The sequence below is a fragment of the Gorilla gorilla genome, chromosome 13, assembly GCF_029281585.2.
Source record: "Gorilla gorilla gorilla isolate KB3781 chromosome 13, NHGRI_mGorGor1-v2.1_pri, whole genome shotgun sequence".
In the NCBI taxonomy this organism is placed as follows: Eukaryota; Metazoa; Chordata; class Mammalia; order Primates; family Hominidae; genus Gorilla; species Gorilla gorilla.
This window is the reverse complement of record NC_073237.2, coordinates 53,201,787-53,229,734: the sequence shown is the minus strand read 5'-3', so window position 1 is coordinate 53,229,734 and position 27,948 is coordinate 53,201,787. Positions and strand designations below refer to the sequence as shown.

General features: G+C 34.2%; 1 long non-coding RNA gene across 1 annotated transcript in view; it reads right to left on the bottom strand.

Moving 5' to 3' along the window:
* The window catches only part of LOC129524536 (uncharacterized), an 85,045-nt gene extending 57,834 nt beyond the window's left edge, over positions 1-27,211 (bottom strand). Inside the window, exon 1 of the long non-coding RNA XR_008668322.2 lies at positions 27,085-27,211. This is a non-coding gene — a long non-coding RNA (uncharacterized lncRNA). The remainder of the gene's footprint in view (positions 1-27,084) is intronic.
* Between the last annotated feature and the right edge of the window lie 737 nt (positions 27,212-27,948).

Sequence of the window (27,948 nt, the reverse complement as noted above, 5' to 3'; positions counted from 1 at the left end):
TATATGTGTAGATTTGCTACATAGGAATATTGTGTGATACTGAGGTCTGGAATGTGAATCTTGTCACCCTGATACTGAGTATAGTACCCAATAGGTAAATTTTCTAGATTAGAAAGTCATAATAAATTAGCATGATCTTTCTCAAAAAATTACAGTTGCAAAATTTTGGACTTCTCTATTGGAGTGTGGCAAAGGCTTTCTCTGGCATTTATGTTTGACAACAATGCTACCAAGATCACTGGGTGTGCTTTGCCACGTTGCCCAAATGGGAAAAGAACAACTGCTTTGCCATGTTGCCCAAATGGGAAAAGAGCTATTCTACCTACTATAGAGCCTTTTGTTTGCTTTTGTTTTGCCTCAGATATTACTGAAAATAGACAGACTTCTAGGATACATAATAAGTGAATCTGAACAATATGCCTGCATATGGTACATATTGCCTTCAAATATCAGAGGCATAAACCACAAACATTTGGCCTTTTTGCATCATGTAGTAAAGCTCAAAATATTCTGTTTAGAAAAATACTCCAATATGCCCAAAACCACTGGATTCCTAGAACTTCTGCTAACATGGGAAGCCAGGAACTTTTCAGGATATATCTTCCTCTCTGTGACATGCAATCATTTACCAAGGTATATCTACATTTTTATCAAGGTATCTAGATTGCTTACTACTTTCAGTTCACCAGGAAAATTAGTGAAATATGATTACTGTAATATTCAACTTTGTACTTTTTGAGATATTAAGATGATCAAAGATACCCCACATCACATTATAACAAAGAGAAGAGTTACCTTAACCCTTAATTAAGACAATGGAGGTATTGTGCTGCTCTAGCCATGTAGAAATGAAATGGGATTTTTCTTGGCCCTGCTTTTGCTAGCCAGAATTCCACTTCTGTGGCTGGCCAGGCCTCTGCTTATTTGTTCCCATCACACTGCTCTGACCCATGGCTCCAGGGCTAGCCCAGCTCCACCCCTGCCTGGTGCCAGCAAAGGATGAGAGGATTACAGCTTACAGCTCCTTTCACCCCAGCTCTTTGGCAGGTCCCAGGTTCTTGTCCTGTGTCCAAGAAGAATGAGACTACTCTAACAATTGAATGGTGAGGAGAGTGGAGAATAATTTTATTGAGCGGTGAAACAGCTCTCAGCAGAGAAGGGACATGAGGATGGTCCCCTCCATCCCCACCAGACACATTGGGTGATTTCTCTCCCAGTGTGGCTGGGTCTGGGCTTTTATGGGCTCAGAATGGGGGAGTGTGTGCTGATTGGTTTGTGAGTATGCAAAAAAGCTAAAACAAAGACACCACTCAAAGGTGGGCAGAACAGTAAAAAAAAAAAAAAAAAAAAAACAATTAGGGAAGAGTAGGTACATGTAAAATAGGTGAAGTATGAGGGTCAATCACAGGAAAGTGTGCCAAACAGGAAGAGAGGTTCTCTGTCTGATCAGTGGATTTGACTTGTAGCTTGGCTTTCAGGCTTTAAATTGTCTTTGGCTTGAAGGTGGGGTTTCACTGGGGACCTGCCCCTATCTGCCTAGGCATTTGACTGCCTTCTGCCACTATTCAACCAAACTGCTTCTGATTATTATTCTGATATAAATAGGAATTAAAGCATAATTTAGGTCAATAACTGCATATATCTGTGTATTAAGTATCAGATATTGCATTAATTTGTTAGAATAAGAATACTTCATCTGGAACCACAGCTGAGATTGGCATATGAATTTGTGTACATTTCCAATAACTAACATTATTATCCATGTGCTATTTGCACTGGGCAAAATATAATTCTCATAGGGATATGGTAAGAATCATCATCTCCTGTATCCCTCTTTAATCTCTGCAATTATCCTAGAGATGTGATATTGCTCTTGTCTTACTTTCCTGGCAAAAGTCAGTAGTTTGAAGGGTTTTCACTTGCCTTATGTTTTATAGTAGCCCTGATTCCATAGATCGAGAAACCAATTAGGAATCTTCTCATCTTCTAGATATAACTAACTATTCCCACAACACATTGAGAGGACCAGATAAGTAACCACAGGATGAGTCTATAATCACATTTGATTCATTGTGAGGCATACTGGTGTAAGGCTTCCGATATAGACTGAGATGTGTAAGCCTCATTATGACTAATAAAACACTGTGACATTTTGATTTCAAGGAATTAATGTCAAACCTAAGCCAATTTTTGCTATTGTGAGTATGCTTCTAAGAATATCCATGTGCAAGTCTTTGTGTAAATATAGGTTTTCATTTCTCTCGAATAAATACCTAATAGTAGAATTGTTGCATTATACAGTAAAATTATGTTAAACATTTTAAGAAACTGCCAAATTGTTTACAAAGTGATATATTATTTTATATTCTCACCACAAACATTTCAAATATTCCAATTTCTTTATATCCTTGCCATCATTTATGTTTCATTTTATTAAAAAAACAAAAGCCATCCTAGACAGTGTGAAGTAGTATCTCATTGTAGTTTTGATTTACATTTCATTAATGGTTAATGATGTTGAATCATTAAATATGCTTATTGGTCATTAAATATGTTTATATCTTTTTTTGAGAATATCTATTCAACTTATTTGCCCATTTGTCAATTGAATTGTTTGTTTTTGAGTTGTTAGCACTCATCATAATATTTTCAATTTGCAGGCAAGCAATGGTAAGAAAAAATGAGGTATTTATAATACAATATTTTATTACAACATAATTTTTATGAAAATTAAAATTAAAAGAGAAGCCATAATGAAAATAAGGTTTCAAGTGGCTCATTTGCTAGCCATACAATAAAAAGTATTTATTAATAGGAAATTAGTGAACTACTGTGTGATTACAGCAGCCTAAGAAATATGTCCAAAGAAATAAATTTGTGTAAGAATATAAGACTCTTAGTAAGAATAGTTCTTTAAGGGGTTTATAACATTTGGAGCAATGCCAATAGTCAATCAAAAAACAAAGCAATTGCTTTTCTAGTTGTTTGCATTGAGTTTTAAAGAATAGAAAGTGATACTGCCCATTTATTCAGACTCAATAGATGATTAAAAGATGAAGTGATTAAACAATTAGAGAGTCAGCCTCTGTTAATAGTGTATGTAGAACAATTACAGGGCAAAATGTTTTAGGAAAAGTTGAGAAAATACTAATTTAGTATAACCTGAAGAGGAATCTGCTAAGAAGTGTTAAAATTCATGATAGTAAAAATATATGTGGGGCAGAAGAAAGGCTTAACTGGACAAATTTACAAAGATTGTGAAATTTTAAGGTGTTTAAATCCCATGGTGTTCATTGTATTATGTATCAACAGGTATTTGGAAGAGGAAAATATTTAACATAGCATATGTTGTTAAATTAGTAGAGTCAAGGGACACTGTCATTAAGAATTGTGAACTCAACCATGATTAATTCTGTAAGTTTTTGTCATAATAGACTTAATGTACTGAGTAGCCCTACATCACAGCAGTTTCATGTCTTACCTTATAAACTTTTGTTTTAAGCTTTTGAACTTAAGGCTAAGATTAATATTCTTCTACCAATGGAGATTCATTCTCAACTACTATTATTGAACACTGAATATTTTTGGAAATTAGCTTTGCCACATGTTGATAACATTTCTTAGTGAATTTAATCTAAAATCACAAGGTAAAACAGTGTTCATGTATGAAACTTATATTGTGACAGTGTTATTTTGACAGAGATTACTGCTGTTTGAATTACAAATAATGTCTAAGTCCTTAATACACTTTTCAGGCTGTCAAAGTTAAAACAAGATGCAAAATCTCCACTCCCACAAAAAATTCAGCAAATATATTTTCAAAGTTTAAATTACGTTCTAGCAACATTTTTCAGACATCAATGCAAGTGCAAATACAATTTCCATATTTCTCAATCCACTTAACTGTGTAATTGAGGAGCTTCTACTAATACTCATTTGGAAGTGATTGATCTGCAATGTGATGGTATGCTAAATGACGTACATAACAATAGAAGAGTTTAATATGTCTGTAAATGTCCTCTAAATGGCAAATATTCTCAATTAAAACCATATGCTAATATATTGATAGCAGAATTTATCTATGAGCAAAGGCATGTTCAAAGATGACCTATGTAAAATGCGATTACAGATCAGAAGTAACACATGAAGTTTTGCAATTTATTTAATAGAAACGCTAACTTGGAACCTTAATTGAAAAACATCTGTCCAAACAATACCGTTCTTCTACTTAGCAGACATGTATTGCAAAAAAATTGTATGCAAGTTTAATATATAATAAAATTATATATGTATTTATAATTTTATCAATTACAATTTTTGCATTTCTTTCTCTCTTGTTACGTAAGCATCTACATATCACTGATTTGCTTCTTAGCCTAATGAGCCTAAATTGCTTCTTATCTGGCTTTTTACAGAAAATGTTTGCTTACCCCTAATATATTGCTTCCTACTTTTTGTGTAAGAAAAAAGGAGAAATAAGAACATGCCTATATATCTCTGCAATTTTGAACCAAAGAAACTCCCACAATAGGTAACATAGAGATTAATGAAACTGGTTACCTTTAGGGTATAGGTAGAAGTGGGATGGAAAGGATCTGGGGAATCAGGGAAGATAATACTTCTTTGAATATATCTTTCTACAGAGTCCTGCATTTTCAAACCATTTTAAGTTTTCATATTCTCACAAATAAATGAATACAAAGATATATAGATAAATAAATAAATACTATCAGCAAGGATGGAAAGAAAATCCCCCAAATTTAATACAGACTCAAATGAACAAACCTAGATATCAAATGAATAACAAAACCACATTTTTATAGGATTAAAAACAACATTAACTCAAGTAACTTTTGAACACAGTATTAGAATTACACATCTTTATGAAAAAGACAACAAAGAACTCAAATAGATAAGAAGCTCTAATTAGTACATTTCTCTGAAAATACTTTTTGTACATTCAAAATTTGAGCAAATAAGTAAATGTTTTTTGGATAATGGTTGCTGACTGTTAGAGTAGGGAAAGGACAAAGGATAGCAACACCTTTGGGGTTTTGCTAGATTGGGATTGGAGTTATCAGTATAACCTGATGATTTGTCTGTGTATTTTTAGATAGTATGATATAGAACCGAATATAGATTTATTTAGGTTAATATACGTTGCAAAGATTACACATATTGGATAGTTGAAAGGAATCACAAGACTCCACAGAGCATAAATATGCAGGACTTTCGCAGAGGTAAAGGATATGGTACAGCAAGAAAAGAAAATCAATCACAGGCAAGCTTTGGGGTACATAGAGACTTCCACTTACAGCTACTGAGGATCCTTTATTAGTTTCATAAGACAAGCTTTATTTCCAGATTATGAACCACCAAGTATTGCATAATCTTTATTTTAGTAGAGCTCAGGTAGATAGCTTTAATATTTTTTTTAATGCTCCATTTGTTATTTAGTCAGAATAGGCTGTCTACAAGTTTGACTCGGTGTTAAGCTGTCAATTTACAAATCCCTAAACAATGTAAACTTGTTGGCCCTGAGTGTTCCTATATGTCTGGGCATGCACACATCTATGGACATGTGAATGTGAGTATACATTTTACTTCCTAATTCTGTTCCTTGAGAGGGTCTGGATGCAATGAACCTCAGTAAGAGTGATCCCAATTAGCACTCACATTTTACTTATTGAATACTGTTCTCCCTAGAGGAGCCAGGGTTCCTTAGAAAAATGGCTTATTACCCACCTAAGGCAAAAAAAAAAAAAAAAAAAAAAAAAAAAAAAAAAAGCATAACATTAGCCTGGGGCATTTTCTTGTTCCAAAGAGGTGAGCTGCTGGAAGAATGGCAACGCATATCAAAAACAAACAAGTTAGCTTGAAGATGTCAAGTCTGGGAAAATTTGACCTATTGGACAAATCTGGGAAAATCTGAGCAGGAAAAAACATGTAAAAGTAAAAAAAAAAAAAAAACAATTGAATAAAATAAGAATCAATAAATCCATAGTAATGCAAAAAAGTAAATGAATGAGTGAAACAAAGAAAGGAAGGAGGGGAAACTGATTTCTTCCAGTACATTGCCAACTAATCAAGGAGAAAAAATGATGGAAAGAGGAAAGCATAATTTGGCAACAATAATAATTGATTCAGTCAAGAATATTAATGAATACTAAAATTGGTGAGTAAATATTTGGAGAGTAACAAAATACATACGTCTTAAAAGTGTCTGCCCACAACATATTTACTATTTACAAAGTGTGAAATAGTGATGTAACCACAGTGAGGAAACCTGGCACTCATTACCTAGACCAAATGATTAAGGTTAAACATTGTCAATAATGGGAGTAATCAACAGAGTGTAGCTCCTGATGTGATACACTGAGGCAAACTCAGCATCCCTTCTTTGGTATTCCTGCCAAAAATGTACAACTGATATTTACTCATGAGGAAATATTAGACAAACCAAACTGAAGGAAGTCTTATAAAATGTGTAGTTTGTCCTGTTCAAAAATGGCAAATTCATGAAATTTATAGGAAAAATTTAGGAACATTTCTGTACTAAATGTGTCTAAAGAGACATGCCAAAAAACTGAATGCAATTCATGATCAGATTTTCTATTACTATAAAAGAAATTACTTGACCAACTGGCAAAACCTGAGTACAGTTTACAAATTAGATAATGGTTTTGTTCAATGCTAATTTTCTAGTTTTGATAGATACCTTGTAAGGGAATCTCTTCAAGTGATTCTCAGAAGAAAATTATGAATTTTGATGGTTATAAGATGAAAACACAAAAATTAACACTTGTACTTGATGACAAAAAAGGAAAAATTAAAAAGATAAATGTATTAACAAATTATATGTATGTATATATTTTTGAAGACAGGGTCTTGCTCTGTTGCCCAGGTTGGAGTGTAGTGGTGCAATCACAGCTCACTGAAGCCTCAACTACCCAGGTTCAAGTGATCCTTGCACCTCAGCCTCCTGAGTAGTTGGAACTACAGTCTTGGGCTGCCATGCCCAGCTAATTGTTTTATTTTTGTAGAGATGGCGGTCTCACTATGTTGCCTGGGTTGGTCTCAAATTCCCGGGCTCAAGCGATCCTCCTACCTTGGCCTGTCACAGTGCACAGTGCTGAGATTAGAGGTGTGAGACACTGTGCTTGGCCAAGAAATTATATTTTTAATAATTTAACAAATGAAGTACAAGATTTTTATTGAAAAACAATATAAAAATTTGGGCAATCCTTAATAATACATAAAATAATTACATATATGTTACATTTATGGATACAAAATACAATTTATTATTGCTGAAAGTTTTTCCTAAATTATATAAATATAATGCTATTTCACTCAAAATCCCAGTAGCATGTTTTATAGACACAAAGAAGCCACACCACAAAAACAGCCTCATCCCCTAGATGCTGTCATGAGTCTGAGTTATTTTTTGAAAGGCCAATCTCACCAATTGATGGATCTAATTGGGCAGTCCTGAATTGTGATATCACACCCTATCTTCTACATTTCAGCTATGGTAGTAAGTACCTGTATCTTCCCCTCAAAAATATCCATACATAAAAATGAGGATTCCTCCAAAGGTCAGAGAAAGCCTAAACCACACTTGTTTTTTAAACTACATCTAAAATTGTAGGCTAATTTTATAATCAAAAAAGTATTTGAGTAGTTAGCCAATTATTCACAAAATATAAATTATGCATATATTACTTAGTTTTGGGTATTTATGGAAACAAATAAAATGCATATTCCTGATCTTGAGATGTTTGCAAAAAACGAGGCAATTAAAATATATTAAAAAATTTTTGATTCTAGAAGTTAAGGACTTCAATCTAAACATTTATACAGAGCAGTAGAACCAAGGAGAAGTAGTATTAGATCTGTTGGGAACCACTGGATTCTTTGTTTTTTATAAGGTAGCATCAAAGGTAATAGTTGATGGATAAATGAAAATTTGCCAGGCAGAAAACAAATGTGAGAACTGAAAGCTGACGTAATATATCCCAGTACATCAAGTCACAAGCTTTTTTTTTTTGAATTTTTCGTATTAGCTTCTCAGCTAGAAATATTGCTGCAAAGTATTCAGCTCCAAAACATTTGTAGATCAGCTCTATAATTCATTATGTGAGTGCTATTAACAATGTAGGCCATCCTGCAGCTTTCAGTTTTAGCTATATGCCTTTGCAACCTAGGTTCTAAACTCATTGCTTCTCTGTAGCTACAAGAGGGCATGTGCTATAAATATGTGAGTTAACATTAAATGATGTGAGTTAAAATTGCATGATTTTAAAAAATTAATCTTATTAAGTTTAGGTGTCTCTACATTTTCCTGTTGTTAGGCAAAATCTGGCCTTCTGGATCTAATTAATCTCACATTCAGGTTTTCTCTCATCTTTATTGGTCTTAAATATTTTTGTAGATATGTAAATATATTTCAGGGATTACATACATTGTAATAAGGACCCCTTATAGGCCCTAAACCTAGTTTAAAGTACCCTACTATTTATAACTATTGATTATTTGGTTTTAGGTAAAACTTTTAAGTAAGGATATCAGGATCTCCCTAGAGTTACACTGATTACAGTCCTCTTAATTTAGTAGGTACAATGGTTTTGCTTTTCACAGTTTCAGTTCCTGTGGTTAACCACAGTCTGAAAATATGCAAGTATGGTGTAAGATATTTTAACAGAGAGAGAGAAAAAAAAAGACCGCATTTACATAACCTTTATTATAGTACAATTATTATATTATTAGTTATTGTTAATCTCTTACTGTGACTCATTTATACATTAAACTTTATCATAGGTAGGTATGTATAGAAAAAAACATAGTGTGTACAGTGTTCCACACTACCCTCAATCTCAGGCATCCACTGGGTGTCTTGGAAAATATCTCCTGCCAATAAGAGGGGACTACTGTATAGTGGCTTTAATATTAATAATGAACATTTAAATTCAGAAATTAAATATACACCGATCTCTCTGTCTTAAATATTTTCTCCCTTTTTCTATCTCACCCATCTGGTTAATGACTCTATTTTTAAGGTTTCAGTTTAAACATCATTATCCTAAGGGATACTTCACTCACCATCACCACTAATTTCCCTCCCACCTCCAGGACTGGCAGAGCCTCTTCTTATATGCCTGCTTGTTTACTTTGTATTATTTATTAGCACTTATCATGGCTGACAGGTAAAACTGATTCAAGCAAGTACTTGCTTACCATGTATCTCCAATTTGGACTCTAAGTCTCATGACAGAAGAAGCCAATTCTCTTTTTTATCTTATTCAGTACTTCACACAGTATTTGATTCTCAGTAAATGATTTTTGAATAAAAAATGAATAAACTGAACAAAATTCTTTTAGAAGACCTAGCAAGACCATTGGTGAACTACTTGAGGAATTGTCAGGCCAATAACAGGTGTAGATATAACAAATTAGTTTCATGTAAAACTAATTACTGTGAAGATAATAATGTACATCTTTCTTTGATCATTAATCCATCATCATAATGTGACCAACACAATTTCTAGCCACTAGCAGGTGAATGAGGGTCTCAGTCCTGTTTCTACTGTCTCTTTTTTTTTATCCTGCATTACATGTTTTATTGTCTCACAACTATTTTTTTTCTGTTTGACTCAAGGGATTCTCTAACTCACTTTAGATTTACACAGTTTAAAAATTTTTTTATTAAGATTGCATATTAGGGCCCAGGTATGGTGACTCATGCCTATAATCCCAGCACTTTGAGAGTCTGAGGCAGGGGCATTGCTTGATCCCAGGAGTTTGAGACCAGCCTGGGCAACATGGCAAAACCCCATCTCTACAAAAAACAGGAAAAAAATAAGAAAATAAAAGATTAATGGATCATGGAGGTGTGTACCTGTAATCCCAGCTATCAGGAGGCTGAGGCAGAGAATCGAGTGAACCTGGGAGGCAGAGATTGCAGTGAGCTGAGATCGTGGCACCGCACTCTAGCCTGAGCAAAAGAGTGAGACCCTGTCTCAAAAAAATGTGTATTAAGGATGCAGAAAATATAATATTTTTTAAAATTTAATTTTTTATGTAATTTATCTACATTTCTGTTTTGAACCCTATTATTTTAGGTGGCAGAAACATTGACTTAGCCAACATGGCAATTCAGCACATCTCTGTTGCTCCAAATTGGAAACAAGTTGTTGGTGTGTGGAGTGAGGGCAAGGGGAGGGGTTCTTATAAATGCATGTGTAAACACACTTATATGTGATCATCATCAGTCCATGTTGATTTCCACTGCTCACCTTCTCTGACATTCCAGTTTTGGTCCCTATGGACGTTATAGTAGCATCTCTTTCTTTTCTAAAAGGCTGCTTTTAATCTCATTTCACACTACATCTTCTGGAGCAATCTACATGGCACAAGCAATATTCAACTGCTTCTTTGCTATGCTAGCTTTAGAGGAGCTCAGTAAAGCCAGGTATAATCTAATTTCTCTCAGATGCCAACACCTAATAATTGCTTGCATCCTTCTTGTCTAATTATCCCACTGCGATTCTATCTTGTTGCAAGAGTGGTTGGTCTGCTTTAGAGGTTTCAGGTATTTTTTTCTTTTGTACTGAGTAATATTGTGAACTAAACTTTGGAAATTCGAGGTTTTTCTTTCTTGTTGTTGTTACCGTTTTAACTGCTCGCTTACCATAATCCCTCTTTCTAGTGGTAATGAATATCTTGGAGAATAACTGACATATTTGGGAGAAAAGTCAACAGGTAAAGAAGAAATCAGGGGATAATTGCTTAACATTTCCAAATATTAAGCTGTTATTAATAATTGTAACATAATTGTCTAGTAACTTTAGAATAATTTTATGCCTCATACTGAGGCTGGTATTGCTACTGCACTCTTTGCTTCACGCTGGCAATTATAGCATGTTATTTTATGCTGAGTTTAGTCTCCTATATGTGCCATTCTTGCTAATTTACCCTGCATCTGCTTTATATAATATTGATTTACTTTGGCCACTTTTTCTAAGAGCAGCTTAGACTTCCAGTCAGGCTGTCGGTAGATGGGCCATTATTATCTTTCTGATCTCACAAACACCACTAGAATTACTTATTTTATCCTTGAATTCCTTTTACACAGGCCAGGATAGCTCAGGACAAGGACTGACCTCATACTCCTTAAGATTTCTAGTTTCAATGACTCCCATTAGTCCTGAAACATTAGTGACCTTGAGAGCTCTGATTTCATCATCCAGTAGCACAGAAGGATCTATTTGTGCTGCTCCTAGATTTAGTAAAGAAAGAAAACCTTGGGAACAGATTGCTTTCAGGAAAATTATACTCTGTATGAAAAAAAATCCTTTATTGAAAGGATTTTGGTGTTTCCCCTTTTAAAAACTCCCCTCATTTTTCTCTTCCTGTTGACTTTACTTGCAAATGTATCATATATTCTTCAAGATATTCATTTCCACTAGAAATAGGTATTATAGTTAGTGAGCAGTTAAAAAACAAAACAAAAACAAAAAGAAAAATTCCCATTTATTAGAGCTCACTGGTAGTAAACGTCCATCTTAAACATATCAAACGCTATTTGTAGTTAGAAATAAAAAAGAAAACAATGGAGCTTCACAATACTTTGAATCCCTAAATTTCTCCTAGCAAACTACAAAGATTATCCTGGAAAATGGAAACTCTAACACCTGTGAACCTCCCCTTCTTCTCTTCCTTGTGTGCTCATTTTTTATACTTCAGCTAAAACATACCTGCCTTCTTGCACTCCCTCATTGACATACATATAGGAGGATTAAGTTACCAGCATTTCCTTCACCTTATCATTTCATTGGTAGACAGATGACTGAATTTTTCACTATTTGTATTGATAGGGTACAAATTGCTGATTATTGAATATTACAATTACTTTTCCTGTGTACAAAGTGATCATTCATACAATCACTACTAGTTATAATTGAAATTAAAATATGTTTCTGAAAAAATAAAATTTAAAAACTAAGACATAAAAAATGTGGTCAAGAAAATTTGGAGATGTATTTTGCATTAGATAAATGCCTAAAGGTTTTCCAGATTTTGTATGTATTCAACATTAATATAGCTCTGGGTAGTGATTTTCCAACACATAGGGAGTTTCTCTCTCCACCCTCAGCAGTTTTCAGGTTCAATTTGAATCCTTGAGTTAAGAAAAACCTCAGGAGTGTATAAAATACAAAACTAAAGCCCTTGTTAAAAAGTGCAAATGTATTTACATAAAATTTGAAAATATCTATACAGCAAACATTCAACAAAGTTAAGAAATAAAAACAACATATAAGTAGGCAAAGAATTTCTTTGACTTTCCAAGTGTTTTTAAAAATCATTTTTAAAGAAACAAGAGAAAATGGAAAAATGGACACGATATTGCCCAGGCAGTTCTAAGGAAACTGTAAAGGGAAATCAACATGAAATATTCAATCTCACTGTGAAGTAATAAATAATGATAAGATCAGAAACCATTTTTACATACCTGGCAATTATTTTCGAGTGTAATTTGGCAAGATCCGTCAAAATTAAAATGCATGAAAACTTGGGCTCTATAATTCTAGGATTGGGCAATTACAACAGGTATATTTGTATGGTATGCAAAGATAAATCTTGTACTTTCTGAAAGTATAAAGATTAGAAACATCCTATAGTTTCATCTGTGAAGGTCTACTTAGTAAATAATGAATCGCATTTTGGGGCTGTAGGTTACTTGAGGATAATATCAGATGCTTGTGCATTGTTGACTTCCTGTAGGAATTTGATGTGGGCACTTGATAAACTGTTTCTTGTAGTATTAAATGATTGGATTGTAAAAATTGATTTAAAATACTTGTGTAAGTTTCGTGAATTATTGAGCGATTAGGAGATATATCAGGATCTATATCAGGCATATGAGAAGTAAACAATAATGGTAGACGCAGTATGTGCTCTTACTGACCTTAAAAAGCAAGATCGAGAGATTGTAATGTTAATTTACATAATAATTTTCAAAGTCACTAGTACTTTATCGTCTATCTTTCATGGGATTAATTAGGACAAAAGGTAGAAAGCAGGTATTACATTGTAAATATATATTTTGATAAACATCTATCTATTAGTGAGTAATCTGCTTAGTTTTCTTTTCCTGAGTAACAAATTAACACAAGCTTAGCTACATAACAACACAAATTTATAGTCTGTCCTATGCTTAGGTTCTCAAAACACCATAGTCAGTGTCATCTGCTGGGCTTTTACATGGAGGCTCAGAAAACAAATCTGTTTCCAATTTCACTGGGTTTTTGTAGAATTCGGTTGTTGGCATTTGGAGGACTAAAATCCCATTTCCTTGCTGGAGGTGAGTCAGGATCTCTCTGCTTCTACAGGCCACTCACCTCCATATTCAAACTAAGGAGGACAGGTTGAGTCTTTCCTTTGCTTCTAATCTCTTCGACCTCCACTTCAGCAGTATCACTGCTGTTAAAAGTTTTATGTGAATAGATTAGGTTTACCCAAATAATCTTTCTTTTGATTAAGTCAAAGTTAACTGATTAGTGACTTTAAAATCATCTGCAAAAAGTTCATTTTGCCATGTTACCTGGCATAATCAGAAGATGATCTCTCATCATACTCCCAGTCCTCTGGATTCTAGTGAGAAATCTAGAGGAGACATTTTAGGATTTTACCACAGTCATATACAGTAGTCTCTCCTTATCTAAGAGGGATTTGTCCCAAGAACTCCAGTGGATGCCAAACTGTGGATAGTACCGAAGCCTAAATATATTATTTTTTAAATACACACATACCGTTGTTAAAATTTAGTTTTAAATTAAAGACAGTAAGAGATTAACAAAATAACTAATAATAAAATGGAGCAATTATAATAATATGCTGTAATAAAAGTTATGTAAATGTGGTACTGTACTTACCTATTTTCAGACCACAGTTGACCATGGGTAACTGAAACCATGGAAAGAGGAACTGTGGATAAAATGGATAGACTGTATTTGAATTAGGTGATTATGATTGACCATCCAGCTAGATCTTGGTGTTGCTATTGGTAAAAAAAAAAAAAAAAAAAAAAAGTCTACTAGATTTTATTTGCATAGATATTCATCTGTATCTTTTAGTGGGCACCATAAGATAGATAGATAGATAGATAGATAGATAGATAGATAGATAGATAGATAGATAGATGATAGATAGATAGATAGAATATATAATCTATGTATCTATAGATACAATATATAATCTATCTATCTATATATATATAATATAATCTCAAGAAAATACATTTTAAAGACAACATTAAGCATTTTACCCTATAGGTCTACACTAATGTTGGCTTACCTTGAAACTTTGTATTAGGAAGAGAATTGTAGATCAGTAGGAAAAAACAAAATGTTCTTTTGATTATGAGAAATAATCAGACAATTTGTTTTGGACATCCTTACATACTCATTTAAAAGAAAAACCCAGAAGTAAAAAATAAATTATTTAACTTTTAATTTATAATAATGTAATTAATCTTTTCAAATTATATTAAAAGCACATTGGTTATATCATATATAGTTTCATCTTTTATGATTTTAGTTAATAATATATTGCTTGTAAAGAATGAAATAAATACTATAAAATTCCAATGTACTATGAATATTCATTATTCTTTAGCTAAATCAACATTAATTATGAAGTATCTTTAAAATTTTACAGATTTCTCAATAACTATAATTTCCATAATATGAGAAATCTTTGCTCATTGTTACTGTAAATTAAATGTAACTAGTAGCATTTTCTAAGTGCTTGGTCAATATTCTCATCATTCTTTTTGGAGGTGGGAGAAGGAGTTCACACAGGACAATAATCCTGTTTTACAAAAGGTAAAGTAGAAAAAGTGAAATGTAAATTTTCACTGGAGTTATTATTGTAAAGATGGAAAATCGAACCCAGACTCGTTGAATAATTTCCTAATAATCTCAACTTTATTTTATTGTTGAATCTATACATACTGGCAAAAACTTTGTGATTCAAAAACATTTGTTATACATTTGTACTATATCTTAATTGAGACCAGGTTCTATAAAGGTATGGGGAAAAGTTCCATGAGGGTTTTACAATTTTTATTTACTCATACATTTAATAATTTTTTGAACATCTACTACTTATCATGATTTATGTTAATAAAATGGGTCAAAGAATTAGGAAAATCATTTCCAACTCTCCCTGTCTTTTATTTGGGGTTTTTGTCTGTAAAGTAACTGGTTCTTTGAACTCGGGAGTACATAATGACTTGTGAGTAAAATAAAACTTCTAAGCTCTACTTTTTTTTTTTTTTACTTTACCAATATTATTTACAAGCTACTGTTAGAATTTGAATATCAGTTGTTTGAAAATGGCAGTTGGAGAGTCAGTGTACATGGTTTAAGATTCAGAGTCATACAACTTAGACTTGCTTTTGACATTATCACTATATGACTTTGGCACGGTAATTTGTCTTTCCATGTTTCAGCTTCTTCACATCGAAAATGGGGCTAATGGATGTCATCTCATAGGATAGTTAAGAGACTTAAAATGTGCTAAGCACATAGAAAGTGGTCATTAAATGCTAGCTTTATTATTATTTTTATTAACTATTTTAGTCTGATAAAGGGTGAGATTCAAAAAGAATACAGTAAATTATAGTAGTTTCTGACATGATAATAATATTTTCTGGAAATCATAAAAATGACTGCAATATCTTAGAACAACTCTTGCTTTTTACCAAAAGTACAGTAAATGGTGAAGTTCAAAATTATTGTTATCACATTTACTAGACACATTTATTGGCTTCTGTGAAACACTGTTTTAAGCACTTTAAAATTATTTTTACTTATTTATTTATTTTGAGATGGAGTCTCACTCTGTTGCCCAGGCTGGAGTGCAGTGGCGTGATCTCGGCTCACTGCAACCTCCTGCCACCCGGGTACAAGCGACTCTCCTGCCTCAACCTCCTGAGTAGCTGGGATTACAGGCAGGCACCACGACAACCTGCTAATTTTTGTATTTTTAGTAGAGACGGGGTTTCACCATGTTGGCCAGGCTGGTCTCGAACTCCTCTCCTCAGGTGATCCACCTGCCTTGGCCTCCCAAAGTGCTGGAATTACAGGTGTGAGCAACTGCGCCCGGTCGCACGTTAAAATTATTAACTCATTTAGTTTTCATAGCAATGCTTTGAAGTAGTTAGGGAAATAGAGAAACAATGTATAATAATATTATCTATGTTTACATTCCTAGTGAAAAAGACAAGATTTAATTCCAGGCTTTCTCTCTCAGGAATCCAAAATTCTGAATGAAAAGCTATCTACTTCTTAATTTTGAGTATTATAAAATGATCAAAACCCTAAGGCATTAGGTATATCTTAATAATTAGAAGTCATAGGTGGAGTTCAGAAATTCTGCATTAACTTCGGCATTTGCTATTTCAAATAATATATAATATGGTATTTCCAATAAACAGCAAGTATGAAGGGAAAAATCCCAAATATAATTGTGAAAATTTCTATCTTCAACATCATTAACATATTATTTTCCTACAAAAGTACATAATTTCAAAGTAATAGATAAATATTCACAGCCTAATTCTATAATAAATAGTATAAAATATCATTTTATATAATTGATGCCAACTATTTATCTAAGAACAAGATAAACAAGGGGAATTACAAACTTATTTATATAATCTCCACATTCATATTGCCAATTTTCTACTTTATATTTTCCTAGGTTGTCCCGAATGTTCTTAAAAACAATCATGTTACAAATTGGATTTGTGATCTTTACCTTTCCAGATCTTACTCTTTCAGTGTTGTTTTGTCTGTCACCCTCCACTCTAATCACCCATCACCAATTTTTAAACATTTTAAAATGTTTAGCTCCTATGCACCAGTAACAAGAATGTGTTTAATAAAATGTTTGTAACTTCTAAAATCATTAATAATTCAAAACTGAATCACTTATGACAATGCATGAACACTAAGTGTTCATAAGAGTAGAAACCAGAACTTATGCTATGTATTGAAAAAAAGAAATTATTTCAAACAAATATAGTTCCAATGGGAGGCAATCATACCCAATGGAGTGCTAAATTTAAGAAGACTGATAATGTCCCTTGTCAGTGAGAATCTGGGACAACTGAAACTCTCATCCTTTGCTGGTGAATGTGTAAAATAACAAACACTTTGGAAATCAGTACACATTTTGTTTTCATAAAACCAAATAAATTCCTCCACTGTGACTCAGAAATTCTACACTTTTCGTATTTATAGCCAAGAGAAGAAATGTCCAAGAAAAAAACTTGCATGTAAATGTTCTCAAAAGTTTTATTGATAATAGAATAAAACTGAAAATAACCCAAATGCCCTTGAAAAAGATAATAGATAAACAAATTGTGGTTTATCCATAGAATAGAATACTGCTCGGCAACTGAAAACAAAAACATCCAACGAACCAAACAAACAAAAAACCCACTACTGATGCAACACAACTATGAAACTCTGACAATTTTTTAACTCTCCTGAGAGAAAGAAGCCAGGCACAAATGTGTACATACAGTATAATTCTATTTATATAAATTTGTGAAACCAGCAAAACTAATAGACGTTGAAGAAAATCAGAACAGTTATTACTGAAAAGGAGTCGTGATCCAGACCCCATGAGAGGGCTCTTAGATCTCGTGCAAGAAAGAATTGGAGGTGGATCCACAGGGAAAAGTGAAAGCAAGTTTATTAGAGAAGTTAAAACAAAAAAATATGGCTACTCCTTAGACACAGCAGCAGCATGGGCTGCTCAGTTGCTTATATTTATTACTCGTTGATTATATGGGAAACAATGTATGAATTATTCATGAGTTTTCTAGGAAAGGGGTGGGCAATTTCTGGAACTGAGGGTTACTCCCCTTTTTAGACCATATAGGGTAACTTCCTGACATTGCCATGGCATTTGTAAACTGTCATGGTGCTGGTGTAAACTGTCATGGTGCTGGTGGGAGTGTCCCTTAGCATGCTACTGCAATATAATTAGTGTATAATGAGCAGTGAGGGTGACCAGATGTCATTTTCATCACCATCTTGGCTTGGGTGGGATTTGGCCAGATTCTTTACCACATGCTGTTTTATCAGCAAGGTCTTTGTGACCTGAATCTTGTGCTGACCCCTTATAGCATCCTGTGACTAAAGATGCCTTAACCTCCTGGGAATACAGCCCAGCAAGTCTCAGCCTTATTTTACCCAGCCCCTATTCAAGATGGAGTCACTCTGGTTCATACACCTCTGACACAGTGATTGCTTCTTGGGATTAAATGAGAAGAATGATTACAGAATGTTCTGGAGGTGAGTTTCATGAGTGCATATATTTCTCAAAACCCAGATCTGCACATTTAACTTTAAATTATACCTTAATATAAAGATGAGATGCCAAAAATAAATATGACAAATTAAAATAACTCAGATGAAAGCTTGTATATATGACACTACAGTTATATCCTACAGCCACAGCATCTGCATAATGGAATTGAGAGAAAAAAAACTTTTATATGAGGAAGACCAGCTCTCTTTAGTCATCAGGCTCAGAGAGACATTGAAATGCAGAAGCAGTCCACATCACACTCCCCTCTTGAGCTAAATAATCACCTCTTGAAGCCACTTGCTTTTTGGCTTCTAGACTAACTGACACTAAGTAGCCATAAAATGCCATACACCAGACACCATAAGCTTGTACTCCATGGTTCAACAATGTGCAGCCAATCACTGACCAATGTTATTTCTGTGCCCAGTTAGAATTCCTGTCAAACAACTTTGCATCAGCCCATTCGTTGTCCCCTTTTTTCCTTTAAAAACATGCCTGTAAGAAAGGCCTGATGGAGCACTCCCAAGGCAACATGAAACACTTCCCAGGCTGCATTTGCCAACCTTGGCCCAAATAAACGCTCTATAATAGTGTTGCCACGCTTTCTTCCTTCTGGTTGACAGGTCACATTTATTGCCAAAAATAGTTACTTTACTTTTAGACAGGTACAAAGGCAGTTTTGGGAAGACAGAAGTAGGTATATTTTAAAAATTTCCACACATTAAATCCATGTGTAGCTCCACTGGGATGAACATCAGACAGTCTCTTCTTCCTCATCTTGCTCCTTTTGTTCTATTGTCATTTAAATAGAAATCTCTTTTGTCCTGTGTTCTGATTTCCTCTCCTACCAGTTCTTACTGTTTTCTGGTAGTTGGCTATAATGTCTTTACATTCATGGTGGTGTTTCTTTCCTGACTTGAGCCTGAAGAGTATTCAGAGATTTCTTTATGCTAATATAAATGATGCAGGATTTTTCTCGGCCCCTTTGCCAGGCTTGCAGCAGGAGGTGCCCTGTCTACCTGGCCCACCGGGCCATGTCCGGCTTGTGCTCCAGCCCCTGGCTCCTACAGCTACTGCAACTGTGTGCTCAGCCCCTGGTAGGTGGTGGTGTGTGAAAGAGCAAGTGCAGGGTCCAGTCAGCTGTTCAAAATGCCAGCACAGTGATGGATTCCATGCAGGACTTGCTGCTGGACCAGGCATGTTTCCCCAAAAGGAATGTGGTGGCACCCAGGCAGGGGTGCACATGACCCCGAAGAGACTGGAGGGGTGTTGCAACATGCTAATTAGCTCTTTTAGTCCTGCCATTCACAGCCTGACAGACAGTGGCATGTTAACAGCACAGTCAGCCTCTTGCCCTGCTCCGGACCATAGCTCCAAGGCTGGCTCAGCCCTGCCATTGCTTCCCATGGTGTAGAGTGGCTGCCCTCCTCTGGCAAAGAACAGATGACCAAAATGTTATAGCTGTCTGAGTACCCACGTTTGGTGGGCCCTGAATTCTCGTCCCCCATCCAAGAAGAATGAGGATACGCTGACAACCAAAGAGTGAGGGAGGTGGAGATGAATTTTACTGAGTAATGGAATAGCTCTTAGTGGAGAAGGGATGTGGGGTTGGTCCCTCACCCAAAGTCAGGTGGTTTCTCTTCCAGCGTGGCTGGATCCGGGGCTTTTATGGGCTCAGAATAGGGGAGTGCATGATGATTGGCTTGTGAGTATGCAAAAAATAGTTAAAGGCACCACTCAAAGGTAAGCATAACAGTGTAAAAAATCAATTAGAGAAGGGTAAGTATATGTAAAATAGGTGAAGGGTGGGGATCAATGAGAGGAAAATGCACCACATGGGAAGAGAGGTTCTCAATCTAGTCCTTGGATTTACCTGGGACTTGCAGCTAGGCTTTAAACTCTCTTTGGCTGGAAGGTGTTATTTCATTGGTCACTCACCCCTGTCTGTCTAGGATTTGTCTATCTCCTGCCACTATCATAAACACCATTCCAAAGTATTTTAAATTCCTTACAATGGAGTATCAACAAGGCTTTTCTCCTAATAGGGCCCTTCCTTCATAACAAACTATGAATAATTATCTGTCACTGTCTTACCAAAGATCAGTTCCCTCTACGGGTGAACAGAAGTAAAGAAGTTGACAAAAGTAGGTTGGGGTGACAAAACAAAATACTTTCCTGCTGTACTTACTTCTGCTATCTGAGGAATAATTCTTAAGAGAGCAAGGTATTATAGAGCTCAAGCTGGCTCCGAGAAAATGATGCAGTAGGTTTCTCAGTCTTTGGCATGTCTCCAGACTCAGCCTTGTTTGTCTCTCCTAACATCTCACCTTTTCTTTCCTGCGCTCCCAAGGGCAGGCTGCACATGTCTACCAGTCCCTATGAAAGTGTTAGCTGATAATTAAGATGATAGCTAAAGCCTAAGGTGTTAGCTGACACAGTTTAAGGTATAAGCCTCCTGGTGAATTTACCCTTTAATCAGGGACTTTGAAAGGTGAAATCCTAATTTTGTTCTTTTCATTTTCAATGCTCCGTCTTTAATATTTTTTATTATGAATATTCATGAAGAATATTCAACTCATGTAATTAGGGTGAAATAAACATATTTATAACTAGATCTATCAGTTCCCATAATCTGATCCTCTTTCCATCTGCACTATTTATGAACAACATTCAAAACAAAACAGTGGCCAAAAAATAGATATATGGACCACATCATGCAGAGCTACTTGTAATTGCCTTTATTTCCTTCAGCCAACTCTTTCAAAAGTCAAAATGACTATTAGTAACCTTAATTGATATTTAAAATTGAAGCATGGCCAGCATAGGATTCTTAGCTCCTACTAATATGAATAAAATTGGTGTGATTTCTTAACCAAAGAAAAATGGCACAAACTTGCCAGACAAGTATTTTATTGACCTTGTTCATATTTATTCTAATTGATTACTTTCAGGGAAGAAAATGTCATAACTTTGGAGGGTGACAATATCTTTGATTATTTTAAAAGTTTTACTTCATTTCACAAACCATTCTTCTGTAATTTCTATGGTTTTCTTAGTATTATATCTGGATAGTACACTTTCACTAACTGTATGCTTTCTTACAGTCTGTATTTTATACAGTTGTTGGTATACCACTTATGACATTTTCTATCTAGGTAAAGCATTGCCAAGATCTTCACATAAGATGATTTTCTAACCAAGTCATCCTTCTCCTTTTCATCTGAAATAATTTTATGTTTTTTCATTTAACCTATTTCCAGTTATCAATACATATATTTTTTGAGACGAGGTCTAGTTCTATTGCATAAGCTAGAGTGCAGTGGCACGACCATAGCTTACTGCAGTCTCAAACCCCTGGGCTCAAGCAATCCTCCCACCTCAGCCTCCTGAGTAGCTGGCCCTATGGGTGCATTTCACCAGGCCCAGCTAATTTATTTTATTTATTTATTTATTTATTTATTTATTTATGTCTTTTGTAGGAATGGAGTCTTGCCATGGTGCCCCGGCTGGTCTTGAACTTCTGGGCTCAAACAATCCTCTTGCCTCTGTCTCCCACAGTTATCAATATTGAAAACCAGTTACTGATGATAAGATAGGTAAGACTGAACCATGGCTGAACTTATGCATTAATTAATGATTGGGAAACCCCTGAATCTTTGTGCCGTGAGTTGAGAAGTTTGATCTGGCATCAATGCAAAAAGATGTATAAGAGGCTGAAAGTTATTAAGGGCCTCAGCGTTAGCAAGGCAGAGTGGAAACAGACGGATGTACATGGGGTTGGACTAAATGCAATATTCCTGCTGTTAGGCAAATGATTACCTGTGGGAGGACGGTGTAACAGATCCAAAAGTTTGAATGAGTGTGAGTATAAAAGTAACACCGAAATCTGAGGATAGTTAGAAGAGGTTTAGGAAACAAGAATGAATTCAAATGGAATATACTGAGGTTGAGTTACCAGAAAGATATTTAGAAATATCTTGAAGATAATATGACATTTTAGAGGTGACACTAAGAGAATACATATGTCTAGAGAATTATATTTCAGAATTTAAATTAGTAGAATTGAGAAGTAAGTTTTTGTTCCCAGAAAGAGGATAAGATGAACCAGGAGTGCCAGTGAACAAAAAAAATCTTTGAGAAATATGCAAAAATAAGAAATGGGAGGAAGGAATGATGACCAAAGAGATTAAAAAGGAGTAATCTGGGAGGTGGAGTGAGAACTGGTGTCATATATTTCACAGAAAATGAGGGTTCAGGAATATTAAAAAGAGATGTCATGTCTAGTATTAAAGCTGTCATTAATATGCACTAGACCCTTTACTAAGTACTTTAAGTACCTTATCTCATTTAGAGTTCAGAACATCTCTTTAAAATAGAAGCATTAGTTGCACAAAGTAATAAGTCTCAGAGTTTCCTAAGGGCAACTATTCAGAAATTAACAAAGCTAGAGTTTGAATCTCAGGCTGTATGAATGCGATGTAACCACCTACCTACATTGTCTTAAAAAATGACTGTATCCTAAGATTGAGAATGAAAAAGGGTCAAAGTGTTTGTTAACTCAACAGTGATCTTTGAAAGAGTAGTTTGGGATATGTATCAGGATAGAAGCTTAGTGATAAATAATTGAGATGTGAAAGCACAGTAGACATTGTAGAGAGTGACAAGAAATTTGGCCCTGAAATAGACAGCTTAGTTTGATGGGTTAGCTGAGTAGAACGAAGGAAATACATTAAATGCTCTCTCTCTCTCTTTTTAATGATTAAGGAAACTAGAAAATCACTGTGTGTTAACAGAATCGTTTTACATTTGTAATATGGTAGTTCTGTGGGTCATTGACTCAGAGATGAAAGCTGACACAACTGAATAGCAATTTATGCTCACTGATGCATCACTGGGAAATGACCTAAATTAGATAGCCCTTGTTAAAAGTAATTACATACATGACATTAAAGAAAGTGAAATGCTAAAATACTAGGCAGAAATAAAAAAGAATTACATTAATCTTGTAGAAAATAATGCTTGTTTTGTTGAAGAAATATTAGTATCCATAAACTTTAGACTCTATCACTTCCTGGCACAGATATATAAGTTACAAAAATCTGAAAATATATACATATTCATAAGCCTGGGATGGTGCTTTTCAAAATTAAAAGAAAGTGACCAGAGCCTTAATTTTATTTTTCTTCTTCCAAGACATGAGTAATTTTATAATTGTATGATATACTATAGTAACATAATGCAAAGCATGTCTGGCTGAGAGCCACTATTGTGGCACTTGTGAGAAGATTTGTATAACTGATATTTTGATTGAAGGTTCTAATTAATTCGACAACATTATCCAAACTTTGAAGAAACTAAACATATTAGAGTATGAGATAGAACATTGGTGTATTTTGTAAAATTTCATTTGATATGGCCCACAAAGGTGGGAGAAAATTCATTATTTATTAATATTTATAATATCATTTTTCTAAGGGACAGAAGACATGTACTTTTTCATGCTGGGGCAGCTGGCACTTAATTCAAATGCACTGTTCTTCACTCTAACACATTAAAGGACATTTTGACACAAATAATGCACATTTTTAATACCTTCAAATATAAGCATACACGTAAAACACATTAAATGATTGTCTATGGGCAGTATATGGGCCAGAATACGAACACACACACAGACACCTACAGACACACACACATACACACTTCTTTTGTCTAGGTGTGGCCATGTGACCAAGTTATCACTAAGTAAATGAGAGTAGAAACAAAATATGCACTCACTAGAGGGCCTCTTCTATCTATAGGAAATGTCTCTTTGGGCTTTCTCTCCTTCATGCGGATATGCAGTCACCCAGTTCTGACTATACAGAAGACACAATTACCTTGGAAAGAGCAGCCCAACAGTATGGAAAAAATATTCCTTGAATGACCTCAGGAAAAAATGTTTTCTTCATAGCCTAGATTTTACTGACTGTTATAGAAAGGAAAGAGATAATAATAATAATACATTGTATTGAAGCAAGCTTTATTCTCAGTTGAATCAGAATTCCAAGGGAAGAGACTAAGATGTGTTTGCCTTGTCAATGACCACCAATAACAATGACATTCACATGCAAGGCTGAAAGTTTTGTACCACTAACTGTCCCCAAGACAGCCTGATTGGAAAGTATTATTAATTGTAAGTTAGAACAAAATAATCTTTTTGGAAAGGGCTGTAAATTATCTAAAATCTTCCATTTTTCTTCTTAATTATACAATTTTTCCTAATTTACACAAATTAGGAAAAGAAAATTCCTATCTTTGTTGCTCAAGATTCTCATTCTACACTCATCCCACAGGTAGCCTTGCCCGGCTCACAGAAGTACATTTTATTTTATAAATACATATACTTGCACATGCAATTTTCCATAATAAAATCATGTAAGCCATAATATTTAAATAACTTTTTTTCATTCACAAAAATATTATGGACAGATTCCATGTTCAGCGCATATAGTTCTACCTCTATTTTTTCTGGAAATACTGCTTAGTATTTGATTCTATTCCTCTGCAAATAGTGGAATAGTCATTTATCATGGTTATTTAGATTGCTATCAGTATTTTTCTATTACAATATATGTTTTAATAAGTTGTTCACAGGTGTGTATATAGATTAATATGTATTTATGTACTCAAGCTACTATTTCTCTAGCTAGATTCATAGAAGTATTGTTATTCTGAATACAGCAAGCATAATTCATCCTAAACTCTTTCCCCCAAAATGTTGGCCCCACAAATAATATATGAGAATATCCCTTCTCTATACTCTCACCACCAGATGTTAGGTTTTCATCTTCAGAATATGATTAATTAAAGTTTTTGTAAGTGGCCAATATCAGATATAGATACACATGACATCTCTAAGTAAAATGTGTGAGGAGAATTATTTAAATATCGAAGTTCACTCAGATAACATAAAGTAGGGTAATGGCTACTAACAGTTGGTGTGTGTTATATATAGTTAACTTTCTGTTAGGAAGCATAGTAATTACATTGCCCCTTTTTAACCTTTCAAAATATATGTAATGTAAATGTTCTCTTTTTGTTCATATTGTTCCCTCTAGAAGCATCAGATGGTGTAATCTGGATTTACACCATCACGGTAATTGAAACATGAATATATTTGAATTGCTTTCACAATTGTGAGGCCTGAATTTAATTATTTTTCTTAAGATGGGTAGTAGGATACAATCACAAAAATAAACAATATATTCCCTGCTGTTCATGGCACTGTGTCAAGTGCTATACAGCATGAAGCTAATACAGAGGACATTACGTTAATTCTCAAAGATTTGCATTTGAAATTCTTTAGGATAAAAATTAACATGGAATGAAGTTGATTGTGATTTAAAATAATCTCATGTTCTTTTATTCATTTCTATTTTTCTTTGCTACTTTCCATCTTTTTGTATGCAAGGGTGAGGAAAATAATTGACTATTTTCAGAAAGAGTAAAAGAGAAATGTCTAGAAAACATGATGTAGTAGAGTAACTGAGAAACTTCAAGCAATGTAAAGCAAATGGAGCTTTAAAAGAAGACACCTAGAAAACCTGATTTTCCCAGAGTCTGAATTACTAGAATGGGAAAAACTATACAGAAAACAGAATAGTGAAAACATGTGCAATAAAAATGAAATACACCGTTTTATCACCTCAGAAATCAGACCAATAATAAATAAATATTCTGTGAAATGCAGGCTTTGCCATTAAGATATCAAAAACCTTTATACCAAGTGGCAAGTTCTTTAAAAGAAATGAAAGCAAATTCCAAATTGAGGGTATTGTTCAACTTAAAAATTTATAAGATCCCGTGATTCCTCACACAAATGTAATATGGTGCAGAACAACACCAAATTACCATTCTGCCCTCATCCTACGCCTGAGGAGTACATTACTGGGAGGAAGACAGGTTTCAAATAATATTAGAGAAACATATAGAGTAAATGTGCGTGCAAAATTCCCAGTTGTGCTTGTTTAATTAGATGCTGGTAACAGCAGCAAACAATAGTAAAGAAGGCATGGAAATAGAGTGTTAATGAGATTCAAATAAATCAGATATCACTGTTGGAATACAGATAAAAGACAAGCTCCAGTATATCTGCATTTTAATCAGCCTGATCACAGTTCTGATGAATGTGCCAAAGGGACTGTTCTTTGCTCTGTTTTCATAGTGAGTGAAAGGCAACAAAAGGAGCAGTTTTGATTTTTACACTTCCTGACAGATGAGTCATATGGGATTAATGTTGGAATTCATTAAAGCTAGAATTCTACCTAAGGATCATATTTCACAGGATATATACATTACCATTTTATAAAGGTGACATTTAAGAGCCTGGTTAGCTATTTAACAGATTTTGGCAATTGGACAGGACCTAAGTATATACACATGATATTACTAAATATATATGCATACATAAACACACAACACAAAGTGTGCTACATTGCTTAGGAAAATATTCTGAGCCATACACACAAAAAAATTAATTTTGCTTCTATTAAATAAAAGCAAGAACTCCCAAATACAGAGCCATTCTCATTATCTAACTATGCATTAACCAAGTTTCTAGAACTGCAAGATATTTTAAGAAGAAAAATTATTTTATTACGTAAATATTTACTAATAAATTAACTGCTAAAGATCAGCCGCCAACTAGATACTCACCACTTAACATTAGAGTTTATTCCACTTGGGTCAGGCACAGTGGCTTATGTCTATCCTCCCAGCACTTTGGGAGGTCAAGGATCACTTGAAGCCAGGAGATCAAGAACAGCTTGGGAAACATAGCAAGACCCGGTCTCTATAAAAACTGAAAAAAAAAAAAAGAAAAAAAAAAAAATTGGCTAGGGTTGGTGACACACACCCGTAGTTCAGGCTATAGACCTAGTTACTCCCTTGTCCCAAAAAAAGAAAACAAAAGAATTCATTGCACATGGATAAGTCAGTCTTATATTGAATCTCAGGTGTATAGAGCATTGACATTATAGTGCAAATATAATAGAAAATAAGATCCAATGAAAATTACAGATCTTGAAAAGATGCAAGATTTTATGAAGTTGATGAAATTGTTGGGAACTGCTCAAATAATCTACAAGAACTTGACAAAGGAGATTTTTTGATAATTAAAATGGATAACAGTCAAGTTAATTTTCAAACAATGTTTAATACTTCAAAAGAGGATGTCTTGAAGATCAAAAGACCTAGGATCATTGAAGAATGGTAACACTCCTGAATATTTTTCCTAAATACCAATTTTGAGAACACATTATGGAAGCCAAAGATGAAGCAAGATATACTATATCACACCACCAAATAATACTTTTAGAAACAAAATTTGATTAATAATCATTTATTAATATTTAATTTGTCTTAAATTTCAGATCATATATGTAATTATGAATCAGAATTTTTCTCAATACACAAAAATATTTTTAAAGATAACATTTTAAACATTTTTTTCTTCGTTTACTATTAATTTAGACACTCCCATCTGTGCCTGCAATATAAGTTTGAATCACTGAACTTATC